This window comes from Apteryx rowi, unplaced genomic scaffold (genome assembly GCF_003343035.1).
Source record: "Apteryx rowi isolate R43461 unplaced genomic scaffold, aptRow1 scaffold_6, whole genome shotgun sequence".
Taxonomy (NCBI): Eukaryota; Metazoa; Chordata; class Aves; order Apterygiformes; family Apterygidae; genus Apteryx; species Apteryx rowi.
Window position 1 is genome coordinate 1,468,888 of NW_020450871.1, and position 11,402 is coordinate 1,480,289.

Here is an 11,402-nt window from a genome sequence, read left to right on the forward strand (position 1 = left end):
CCCGCGGCCCCCCCGGCCCCCTCCCGCACCCCTGCCCGCCGCCTCCCTTCTCCCCTCCTTGGGGTGTTTTTTTTTCCCTTTGCTCCGGCTGTGGTTTTTGGCTCCCTCGTATCGCGGGTCCGAGAGCCGGGGCTCGTGGCCCTTCCCAGCCTGGCGGTTTGCAGGAGGAGGAGGAGAAGGAGGAGGAGGAGGAGGGATGCTGCGCCAAAGGCAGGTCGGCAAGGGGCTAAAACCCTGAGCAAGTGGCCGTGTTTCTTCCTGCCTCTGCAAAACGCCAGCTGGCAAGAAGGGTTTTGCAAAAAAAAAAAAAAAGAGAGGGAGGGAGGGGAAAAAAAAAAAGGAAAAGCAAAAAGCCAGGAAGCTCACTGCAAAGCAGATGCTCAACCTGAGCCGAGCTTTCCTGGGCAAATCTCTCTCCAGCAGGGAAGCACGCTCGGTAGCAAAATTCATAGCCGGACTTAACATGGAGGGAGGGCGAACTCGTGTTTATCGCTTCCTCTGACAACGGGATTGACATCAACCTTGAGGCGCTCACGGCAGAGAGGCAAACAAGTCGATCGCTACGCAGAAAATACGAGCGAGGTTAAAGAGGGACTCGCAGCCCGCAGCCTCGGCACCTCGATCTCGCCGCAGCCCTGCTCCGGGCGCAGCCACACAAAAGCAAGGACAAGCCGAGATGCTGCGTGGCGCCGCCGGCCGCGGCGGCGGGGGGGGGGGTCCGGGCTCGCCGGGGTATCCCCGCTGCCCCCCGGCCAGTGCAACCTCAATTCGGCTGCTCCCTGCACCCCGTGTGCAGAAAACAGCCGCGCTCCGGTGCCCGCCGCAGACGGGAAAACCCCAAATTTTGCCTCTCCCCGCGGGAATCCCGGGCCGGCCAGCTCCCGCCACTCGCCGGGGCCGCGGGAACGGGGCGAAGACGGCGGCAGCCTCGCCGGCGGAGGGGAGGGCGCAGGTCGCCCACCGCCGCAGTGACCTTCAGATAACCCGCCGGCCTGCCGAGCAAGGCGCTGCGCCGGGGCTCGCGGCGAGGCGACAGCCTGTCCGGCCCTCGGGCGGCGTTGACAGCGCACTTCTGGTTTTCCTCCGTGCTCATTTGCTGTCTGATGGGTCGCTATCTTTCTTTCTTCCTTCCTTCCTCCCTTCCTTCCTTCCTTCCAACCCACTATTGGGCTGACTCACTTCGATACCAATAATAATTAACTATTCCAATCACTATTATGAGCACCAAAAAAAAAAAAAGATGAAAACGCCCCCCGGCACAGCCGTGCCCCCCGGCTGATGCAGCCCTGCCGCTCGGTTTTGCTCGCTAGATGCTGCCCTGCCCTGTGCCTCAGTTTCCCCTTAAAGCAGGAATAAAATCACGCAGTGGCACAGCCGCATTTTCGGGACCTCCACGGGCCATGGGGACGCGCCGCCGGCATCCCTGGGGCTCCCACGCCAGCACGGCGCACCACGTGCGGTGCTTGTGCAGCGCCGAGCACCCGGGCCAGCACCGCGAGGCCGGGAAGCACCGTCCCGCCACCGTGAGGCCGAGCCCTGCGTGCTGCCACAGGGAAAAACTTTCTGCGGGTTTGTGCGGAAACCAGAACCCGTTGAGGACCGGCGCTGGCGCAGCGCGGTGCGGTGCCCCACCAGCCGGGCTTCACCACCTCATGTACTCTCATCTCCGCTCGCCTTGCCGCGTCCCAGCATCTCGACTCCGTCCCTTGGGAAATTTGTCCCTCTCCTCCCTGCATCCCTCCTTTCCCTCTCCGTAAGGCAGCGGCTGCCTCTTTCTGCCCATAAATAAGCTTTTCCGCCGCCGGTGCCCCCCGGGGCGCAGCGGGGACCCCACCGTGCTGCGCTCCCCTGCCGCCCCCGGCGGGCGCGCGGGAAAATTCACGCCGGCGATGCAGAAGAGCGTTCTCGAGCGTTACCGCAGACCGCCCCAGCGCCTGTCGAGCGCTCCACGGGGCTCCACAACCCCTTGGGCATAAACGGATTCGCCTCCCAACGCTCTCCGCTTCCCCTCTGGGCCCTTTCCGCGTTGTTCCAATCAACTTTACCCGCCGCTTCCGAGCGCGGCCTTCGGCACAGCCCTGCCGAAACTCCCTTCCCCACGGCGGGTGCGGGATTGGGGCGCAGCGGCGCCCGGCTCCGGGGAGCAAACTCGTGCCGGCACCATGTCCCGCACGGAGCGGAGCGGGATGCCCGAGCTCCCAGCCGCACTTCTCTTCTCCTGTTGTGGGGAGAAGAGAGAGAGAAAGAGAAGAGGAAGAAATGAAGGTCGCCCCGCCGCGGAGCGGTGCTGCGCGGAGGCCGCCCGCCGCGCACGGCCCTGCGGGAAGGAGTGCGCGCGCCGGCGGAGCGTTGCTCCGGGCTTAACCTATTTTGCAGGAGGCTGAGCAGGCATCCTGGGGGGAAAAAAGGGGGGGGAAAAAAAGAAAAGAAAAAAAAAAGATGGGGGACCAGGAAAAAAAAATCGACGTTTGATGTTGCATGATAAATTATTTCGGTATTATACATTGCCTGTCTCCAAATCCTGAAGACAAATACTCCGGCAGGTTAACTAGGAAAGCAGATTTCGAAAGGCCTTCTTCTATTTCCCTATTATTGACTCTGTCAATCATCTCCGGCACGGATCCTAACCTTTACCGCCCGGCAAAATCCCGGCTGCTCCTTTTGTTCCTGCTGGAAAAAAGGGGGGGAGGAGGGGGAGGGGGCGAGGAATTTGGGGCAGGGAACTTCCAAAAGGGATGATTAAGGAGTTAATCTGCCTGAAATAGATAAGGAGCTTAGAGCTGCCGGTATTTCACTGTCCAAGTTTGGATTCGGTGTGTCTTAAACGCTGGCTGGAATGTGCTTAGATATGACCAAAGTACATGTCCCCCCGAGGAATTACGAGGTTGCCAATTAGATTTGCTTCCTAGATTCACTCAAACCTCCGCAAGCGTCTTCAGAGAAGGAAAATTGCTGCCTGTCCCCGGGGAGGCGCGGGAGGGAGGCAGGGAGGGAGGCGGGGGGGGCGGCCGCTGAGCCGCCTGGCTCGCCGCTCCGAAGCGAGGAAGCGGGGCGGCGCGCGGGAGCCTTCTCGGGGAGAGGGCACGGCTTTCGGGGGCACCTCTGCCTCCTGCAAGGGGGTTTCGACGTCGTCGTGTTATTTGCGATGCTCCGTAACGCAACGTGCCGGCGGCGCGCGTTTGGCAAAAGCGATGGGGTTCGGGGAGCGACGGCACCTCGTCGCGGCGCGGCTCTTCCGAGCGATGCCGGAGCGGGGGGCTCCGAGATGCTCCGGCCGCGGGACACGGCCCGGCAGACCCCGAGGATACGCGGGGCTTTAACGAAGTGGGAGGCCCGACGGGACAGCGAGCGGGACGCGATGCCTTGCTGCTCCTCAGCACGGTGGTCCCCGCGCACCGGGAAACCCCTTCCCGGGCATCCCCGGAGCCGCGCTAGGTGCTCGGAGCTGCTCGGCTCCATCCGTGGCAGCTTCGGAAAGGCGGCCGGCTCCTCCGCGGACCGCCGCTCCGGTGTTAATTTTAGGCTGGCCCAGGCCCAAAGCACATAGTCACGCACGCGAGGACGGCCAAGGGGATAAATCCGGCGGCAGCATCGGCGGGGCGACGCGGGCGCCACCACGGTGCCCCCGCGCCGGGCTCCTTCGTTAGCCGGGACGCGCGGCCGGGCGGCGTTTGCGACGCGTGCGATCAGCTTCTCCGCCTGTTTTCCAACCAAGGGAAGAGGCTCGCGGCCCGGCGGGGCTGCCGGCCGGGCCTGTCTAGTCATCGCCCCTCGCTGCTGGAATACGCTGCCGTGATTTAAAGTTGCTGGAGCATCAGCTCCGGATGCGGAGAGTCCTGGTAACAGTTGCTATGTAAAACATTCAGAGGTAGAATTTACTGTCACAGTTAATAATAGATGAAGGTTTTAGAATTTTTGATGCTTTACATTTTAAGCCGTTTGATTTATAATGTTTCAGGGAAGGAGGGGAAGGGGAGGAAAAAAAGGCAGGAGCCGCACCGCAGCGTGCGGCAAAGACACGGAGCCCAGGCACGAGCACCGGGGCCTGTCCTTTGCTCTGCCCCCGCCGTCGGATGCATCCCGCGGAGGCGGCGCCGGGGTTTCCGGCATCCGAGGCCCAGCAAATCCATGCGGGAGACGCGGGAGCAAGACAGCATCCCTGCGCAAAAGGGGGCCGGTCCCCCTCGGTCCTCAAATTGCTCGCGGCAACGATGGCTTTGACCTACCAGGGTGTTTTGTTTTTTTTTATTTAAAAGCCCCGTATCTCTTCTAACCGTGCAGGCGCTCCCCCGCGGGGGGTTTTATTCCGGAGGGCTGCTGGCGTATTTACTTGCCTCTCCCCTCGCGCAGGTGTATTTCAAGTAGGCTCCCGAAATAGCAGCGAGCCGCGCGCCTGCGGCGGCGTGCCGGTGGGCGCTGCTGATTAGAAACGCCGTGCCAAAAACAACCCCCCCCAAAAAACGAGGGTCTTATTTCCCTCCGGAGCTGCTGCGGCACTTGCATGGAGAGGCCCCGGCGCCACGGGCCGGATCCAGGGCTCCGGAGCGCGGCGGCGCCAGGCAGAGCCGCCTGGCCAAACCCTGCACGTTTTCCTTCCGGTTTCCTTCAGACTAGTCGGGCTGTGCTGCTTGGAGCAGGGGGAAAAAAAAAAGGAGGAAAACTCCTAAATCAGGATGTCAACGCTGGGCTTAAACTTTCCTTCCCGGCACGGCACGCGGGAGCCACCGACAGCCCCGGCTTCGCGCCCGGCACGGAGGCGGCTCGCTGCTCTCCAAAGGCTCCCGTTTCCCGCTCGCCCCAAGTCACAAATCCTGGCGCATCCCACCCGGCGGCTGCAAAAACATGTTTACGAGCGCGAGTGTTTAATCCTTGAAGGCTCAGCAAGGCTGCGGGCGAGGACTAACAAGCAGGAGCGGGAGAAGCCGGCTCCGCTCCGAAGCTCGGGGACTTGCCTGCAGCCGCGGCTGCCCAGCCGCCCGCTCCCAAAAGGCACCATGCATCCCGCCGGCATCCTCCTCCGGAGACGCAGGAGCGCTTACACCTCTCTCCCGGCCATCCGGAGACACGCGGCAAAGCTTTCCGTGCCCAAAAGAGCTCCCGTGTCCCGGCCAAGCCGTGTGCACACCCCGCTCCCTCCGCCCTGGCTTTTGGGGGTTTTAGACGGTTTCTTGGCACTTTGCACCTCGCCGCCTGCTCTTGCCCCCCCGTTATTAAAAACGGAAAAGGGCTTCAAAGCCCAGAACTGCTGAAGGGGAGCTTGGGGGGGGCCGCGCCGAGTCCCTCCCCGCCGCTCCGCGCGGCGGCGCTGAGCTCTGACGAATTCGGCGCACAGGTTGCCCCCCCCCCCCCCGCCGGMCCCCCGTTAGCACGAGGGGCCTCGTTAGCCGCTGTGACGCCGGCGATTGGCTGAGACTCGTTTGCGGCGTCAAGCGGCTCTGCCCTAGACACCTTATCATCCAAACGGAGGCGCAGCGCGTCCCAGGGCACTGTCACAATATATTAAGACGCGGCACTAAAAATAAGCGACGGCGAAAAACAAACAACGAAATCGCCGCCGTCGCCGCCTGGCCCTGCCGGCCTCGCGCGGGCAAAGCCACCGCTGCCACCGCCGCCGCCACCGCCGCCACCGAGCCTCGCGCGGGGCAGCGCGGCGGAAGCGAGCGGGATGCGCCGGGTTTTGCTAAAACGCCGCGTTTCTCCTTCCCGCCGCCCCCGAGGAGCGAGCCCGGCGGCGACAGTGCGGGAGCTGGTGACAAATCATCCGGGGAGGCGGTTTTGCTCTGCAAGCCGGCGATCCGGGGCAAGGCCACGGCTCGCGGCTCCTCGCCGCCCCTGCAGCAGCGGCAGCAGCAGCAACCGGCACCGTCTCCCCAGCCCGGTGGCACCTTTTGCACCAGGTGGGGGGGGGGGACATCCCGGTCCAGGTCCCGGTCCAGGTCCCGGCCACCCGCCTCGCACCCCGCGGGGGTCCCGCCTGCAGCCCGCCCCGCCGCGGCTCCTCGTCCCTGTGCCGCGGCCTCCGGGCGCCTCCGGGAAGAGGCCGGGCCGGCTCGGCTCGGCACGCGGGAACGGCTCCGCGCCGGTGCCTCCGCGCCGGCTCCGACGGATGCGTGCACATACCTCTGCCTCAGCATGTGTGTTTGCTCTCCTCTTCCGCGGCTGTGATTGATTAAAGGATCAGGGACATCTGAGAATGGAGGCAGCGGCGGCGGCGGCGGCGGCGGCGGCGGCGGCTCCCTTTGGACTTGGAGAGCTTCCTTGCCTGCTGCTTGCTGCTGCCGTTGCCTGTCAGGCAGCTTTTAATCAAGGTTTGCTTATATCTGCAAAGGCCTTTCCCAGAGGGATGAAGGGAGGAAAAGAGGGGGGGAGAGTATATTAACATGCCAGCCACCCTCCCTCTGCCTCTCCTTTGTTTATGGAGAGGGTCAGCGCTTGCAAACGGCTGCCGGGGACGGGAAAAAGGCGCTTCGGGGGGTGCCGGGGCCGCGGCCCCCCGTCCGCCCGCCGCCGCAGCCTCCCCGGGCGGCAGCACGGCGTGCCGCTGCCACCGCCGCCGGGAAAGCGCCTCCGAGGGTCGGAAGCGGCCCCGAATCACCGAGGGAGCCAACGTACCTCCCTGCAGCCTCAAAATACCCGACCGTCCCGCGCCCCTCGCTGCGGCCTCGCACGCGGCACGGGAGGACGAGCGAGCCCGGCCCCGAGCGGCGCGTCCGGCCCCGCTGCCGCTCGAGCGCGTCGCTGGGGCTCTCCACGTTACCTTATCGCTCGGCTAATGACCTGCTAAAAGTATTACGTGAAAAAACGCACTCTTAGCCAGCCATTAAACTGGTTAGGACCAGCGGGTCATGCTTTATTGCTTTAATAACTGAGTTTATGAAAGGTCGTCTCGTAACTGATAACATGCATAATTTTTGTAACTTAATTAATGCTGCTAATATACTGGAGTCTCCATCAGCTGCTGTTGCAACTGATGCAGGGTTTGGATACAGAGCAAGGCCGGGGAGCGCTCACCCAAACCCGCCGGGGCCCTGCCTCCGCCGCGGGGCCGCGCGCGGATCCGGCCCTTCCGAGGCCGCTGCCGAAGGCGCCGGGCAAACTCCCGCTTCCCGGGTGCTTTTCGCTCAGCCGCCGTTTCCCTGGCTTGCAATCGAGCCCCGAATGGCCGGCAGAGCCCCGCAGCGCGAGCGGGGCGCCAATCCTGCCCGAAAGCCCGCCGCGCCCCTGTTTCCCATTGGGAGCGTTCGGATGCAGAAACGCTCCGGCTGGGAAGGGGCGGCAGCGCGCGCAGCAGCGGGGGGAGTTGTGCACCCAAAGCCTCGCCGCACCCTCCGCCCGACGGGAGTCCCTCCATCGATCCCGGGCGCTCCCGCCTGCTGCGAGAGCGGCATCGGGCCCGGAGCTAAAAGGGACCGAGCGAGCGATGCCCTGAGTGAGAAACCGGGGCTTCGCCCCGCGACGGTTCCTCCGCCTGCAGCGTCGGGACCGATCTAACTTCTCCCTGGGATGCTCGGGAAGACGAAGGCGGCGCAGGGCAGACTCGCAGGTGCTGCACATCCAACCCGGCCCCACGGAAGCAAATGCCACCACCCGCCTGTCTTCCCAGCGCTGTGTTTTCTTAAGGACAGCCTCCTCGCCCAGAACACGTTTTTCTCATTAGGGAAAAAGAGAAGAAAAAGGAGGAGGGGGGCAAACAACTTTTCCCCCCTGGCCCCAGCGCGTGCACACCTGGAGAGCCGGAGCCTGCGCGAGGGATGGGGAGAAGCTGGCAACCGGAGGCATTTTCCAGGCAGCAGAGCCGGGCCCTTCCCTTGCAAAAAATGTAAATAAAAGCCCAGGTGCATGCAGCGTGCAAGTCACTGATATGCTGCCACCAGCAAATATGGTGAGCTGCGAATCCCAGGCGCCGCACGGCCAGCGCTGCACACGCGAGCTGCTCCGGTTGCCTGCTTAGTTTTGCAAATTCTCTCCTGCTGGCTGAGAAAAGCCAATATGTCTGCTGCTACCGTTACATCGCAATAATTGTTCAGCGCTGGTTATCATCCTGCCAGAAAGGCACAAGCTACCGCTGGGGCACTCTGCTTGCTGTAAATGCAGCTAGATGATTTCCTAGCAAATGCAAGTTTTCCAAGGAAGTGGGTGGAATCTGCTCGTCTCTGATTAGACAGCTTGGGTTTTTGTTTTCCTGGTGCTTTAGAGAGAGGGGGAAAAAAAAAAGAAAAAAAAAAAAGACGCATAAAATACGTGGCTTTCCATCCCCTCTGCCCTGCAACACAGGCTCGCACGCATCCCCGCGACGGTCCCCCTGGGAACTGCAGCTTTGCCCACACTCTGAGCAATGATCCCGTGGAATGAGGCTATGATCTTTCATCAATCATCGCCGAGCGTGTCTCCCTCCCGCGCACGGGCGCTCGCTCCCCACGCCGGGCCCGCCGCGGGAGCACGCTTTCCGCCGCCCCGCTCTCCCTCCTCCCGTCCAAAAATAAAAGGGCACGAGCCCGACCGCCGCCGCCCCCCGACGCTAATGGGAGGCGGGGAGGGGGGTCGCGCGCGGCTGGCAGCGAGCCGGGCGCGGAGTCCCGGGGATTGGCTGCGCGGCGGCGCGTGCATCCCCCGGCACGGTGCGGCGTGCATCCCCCGGCACGGCGCGGCGTGCATCCCCGGCACGGCAGTGCTTCCACGCGGAGGAGCGCTGCCGTGGGGGGCACCCGGGGGGCCAAGGGGCTGCCCTGCTGCAAGGACTCACTTGCAGGATCCCTTCTGCCGGGCAGCAGCACAGGGAAAGGCAGCAATGGGGGAAAGTCCTGATTCAGGCTCCGGGCTGGCGCTGGGATAACTCGGAGGCTGCGAGGGAGGTGGGATCAGGACAAGCCCCGAGGTGGGGGAGAGGCAGTTCTGCCACCCCCCCCCCCTTTCCCGTGGAGAAAGACCGATTGGAAATTAAGGAGCTTTCCTGATGTTTGGGGGCTTGGAGAGCTCGGCACCCCCGGTGTCCATCTGGCTCTTCCCCTTTCCCGGCGGATGTCTCCTGCATCCCCGCGTATCTGTGAATACCAATTATGGTTTGGGAGAATGTATATCTGAGATGTGCAAATACAAAAGGCAGGAAATAAAAGTCATCTCTTACCGAAGAGGAGAGGTAACCATGACTACCTGGGACCTCATTTAAAACTGTGCCGGCCGCAGGCTAAAAGGCAACGCTTCCTATTGTTACACACGGTTACGGAAAGCTTTGAAAACCCAAAGCCCCTCCAAACCATCCGGGAAGTCGGGATGAACGTGGGCAGGGGGGAGGCTGGAGAGATTTCTGTTTGCGGGCTGCGCGCGCGTCCCCCCTGCGCGAAAACAGGACGCGAGCTCCAACTTCAAAAGAGCAGCTCCAACGGAAAACAAGCGCCGGCGGCTCCGGCATCGTCGCTCCACCACCACGTGGCAGCGGGAAGGGATCCCGCGCGCGGCGGAGGAAGAGCCGAGGGTTAAGCGCCAGGAGAGGAAAGCGGGGAGCGAGCGAGCCCGGTGTCCTGCCGGCAAAGGGGTTCCGGGTGCTGTGAGCGGGCAGCTTTGGGCAGCCGCCTCTCGGCAGGTCCAGTCACTCCGACACTTGCACGGACGCGACCTGTCCCACGCATCCCAAAGACTACAAATCCTCTCCTTCGGAAAGGAGCTGCTTTCTTAGCCCGGGCGTTACGCTGCTCTCGCGCTCGCAGCTGCAGGACTGACAGCTTGCGGATAAGCCGGGCGCAGCGTGCATCACCCGGGGCCGGGACGGCGCAGGACTGCAGCTCGAAGCCTCGCTCGCCGGCTGCGGGGAAACCCTGCCGCTGGGGCGAGCTGCAAAACGCCTTCCGAGCGGAGCCGGAGAGCCTGGAAAAACGGCCCTCAGGGGGGAGGTGGCCGTGCAGGCTGGGCCTGCACCCGGAGCAAGCGGCCAGCGTGCACAAATAGCAGGAAAGCGCCCCAAAAGCATCTGCTGCTTCGCGGCAGCAGGAGGATCAGCGCTGCGCTCGAGCGGGAGCTATCCGGCGCTCCGCTCCCATCATGGACACAGCGCGTCTGCTTGATAGCGAGCCGAGGGCCCAGGATGCCTTGAAACATCCCAGGCTGCCGAGGACGAGGGCCGAGCCCTGCTCCCGGCTGAGCCGCCGTAACTCTGGGATGCCCTGCGGATGGGCAGCGCTCCTTGCAAAGCCCCTCTTGGAGCGAGCCGAGCCATTCGGCACCTTCCAAAACACCCGGATGCTCGGGAAGCGGCCACCACTGCCATTCGCTCCGATGCCCGCGGCGAGTTTCCTCCAGCGGCGGCTCTGCTCCACACCAGAGCACACGGCCGGCGAGGGGCTCGAGGGGGCCGGGCACCCGGCGCGGGGTCCCCCTTCCCCGGCGACACCTAGGACCGCACACACGGGCTGCCGGCAGGCACCCGAGACAGGAATTACGGCCTGCACAAAAGACAATGACAGTGAATCTTGTTACTGGCTTTTCAGCAAACGTAATTCCTTTTTATTAGAAAATTAAAGGGTATGAAAAGCTTTCCGAGGCTGAAGAGCTGAAATGTGCTTTCATAAAATATGCGGCGTCTGATAAAACGGATTTGCTCGTCTGCCTGCCCCGGCCCCCTCCCCTTCCCCGGGAATTATTCCGGCAGGCAAGGTGATGCCTTTTGCCAAAATACGGATCCCGCTTTAACGGGCTGCAAACGGGCGAGGGCCCGGGAGCAGCCCCGGAGCGGGAACGCTTGGGTGCAGCAGTTGCTCCCATGGCATCCCGGTGATCCGGCGCCCCGGCGATCCGCCTGCCTGCCGCGACACAGCCGGGCGGCTTGCACTTCCTTCAGAGCCCTTTTTCCTTTTTTTTTTTAAGCTAAATAGAAATCCCAAAGGGCAATTTTTCCCCCCTCCGCCTCGCCTAATCCACATTTGCAGGTAGAGGCTGACGACGGCTTCTCCAAATGATCCCCCTCAACCCGCGCGGCGGCAATTACGGACAGAAGGACAGGTAGAGAGAGGCAATTACGGACAGAGGGATATAGATCACCCCCAGCCACGGCGCAGAAAGCGGCTATTAAAACCTCCCAGGGAGCCCACGCCGGCCCCGAGCGCCTCGCCGCCCTCCCCTGCGCCGCGCGAGCCCCGAGCGCCGGCCGCTCGCGCTAATGGGGCGATCCGCGCCTCTCCGGAGGATCCTTGCGGACGCGCGGCGACGAGGGCCGGGAAGCCGGAGTCATTAGGAGCCGGGTAACTAAGGTAACCCGAGGAATCTAATTTTCTTCCCTTTAATGCTTCTCTCTCCGTCACTCTCTTGTCTTTCCGATGGCCACGCTCGGCCTCCCGGGTCGGCGAGTTTAAAGCTTGCCAGCACTCGTCCCAGCCGGGGCCGGCGTGTCCCATCGGGATGGAGATGGGAGC

At 63.3% G+C, this 11,402-nt stretch overlaps 1 protein-coding gene across 1 annotated transcript in view; it reads right to left on the reverse strand.

Annotated features, from left to right (window-relative positions):
* The window catches only part of RAI1 (retinoic acid induced 1), a 21,341-nt gene extending 15,176 nt beyond the window's left edge, over positions 1-6,165 (reverse strand). Inside the window, exon 1 of the mRNA XM_026082964.1 lies at positions 6,121-6,165. The gene's annotated coding sequence lies outside the window, so the exon portion shown is untranslated. The remainder of the gene's footprint in view (positions 1-6,120) is intronic.
* Positions 6,166-11,402: the final 5,237 nt, after the last annotated feature.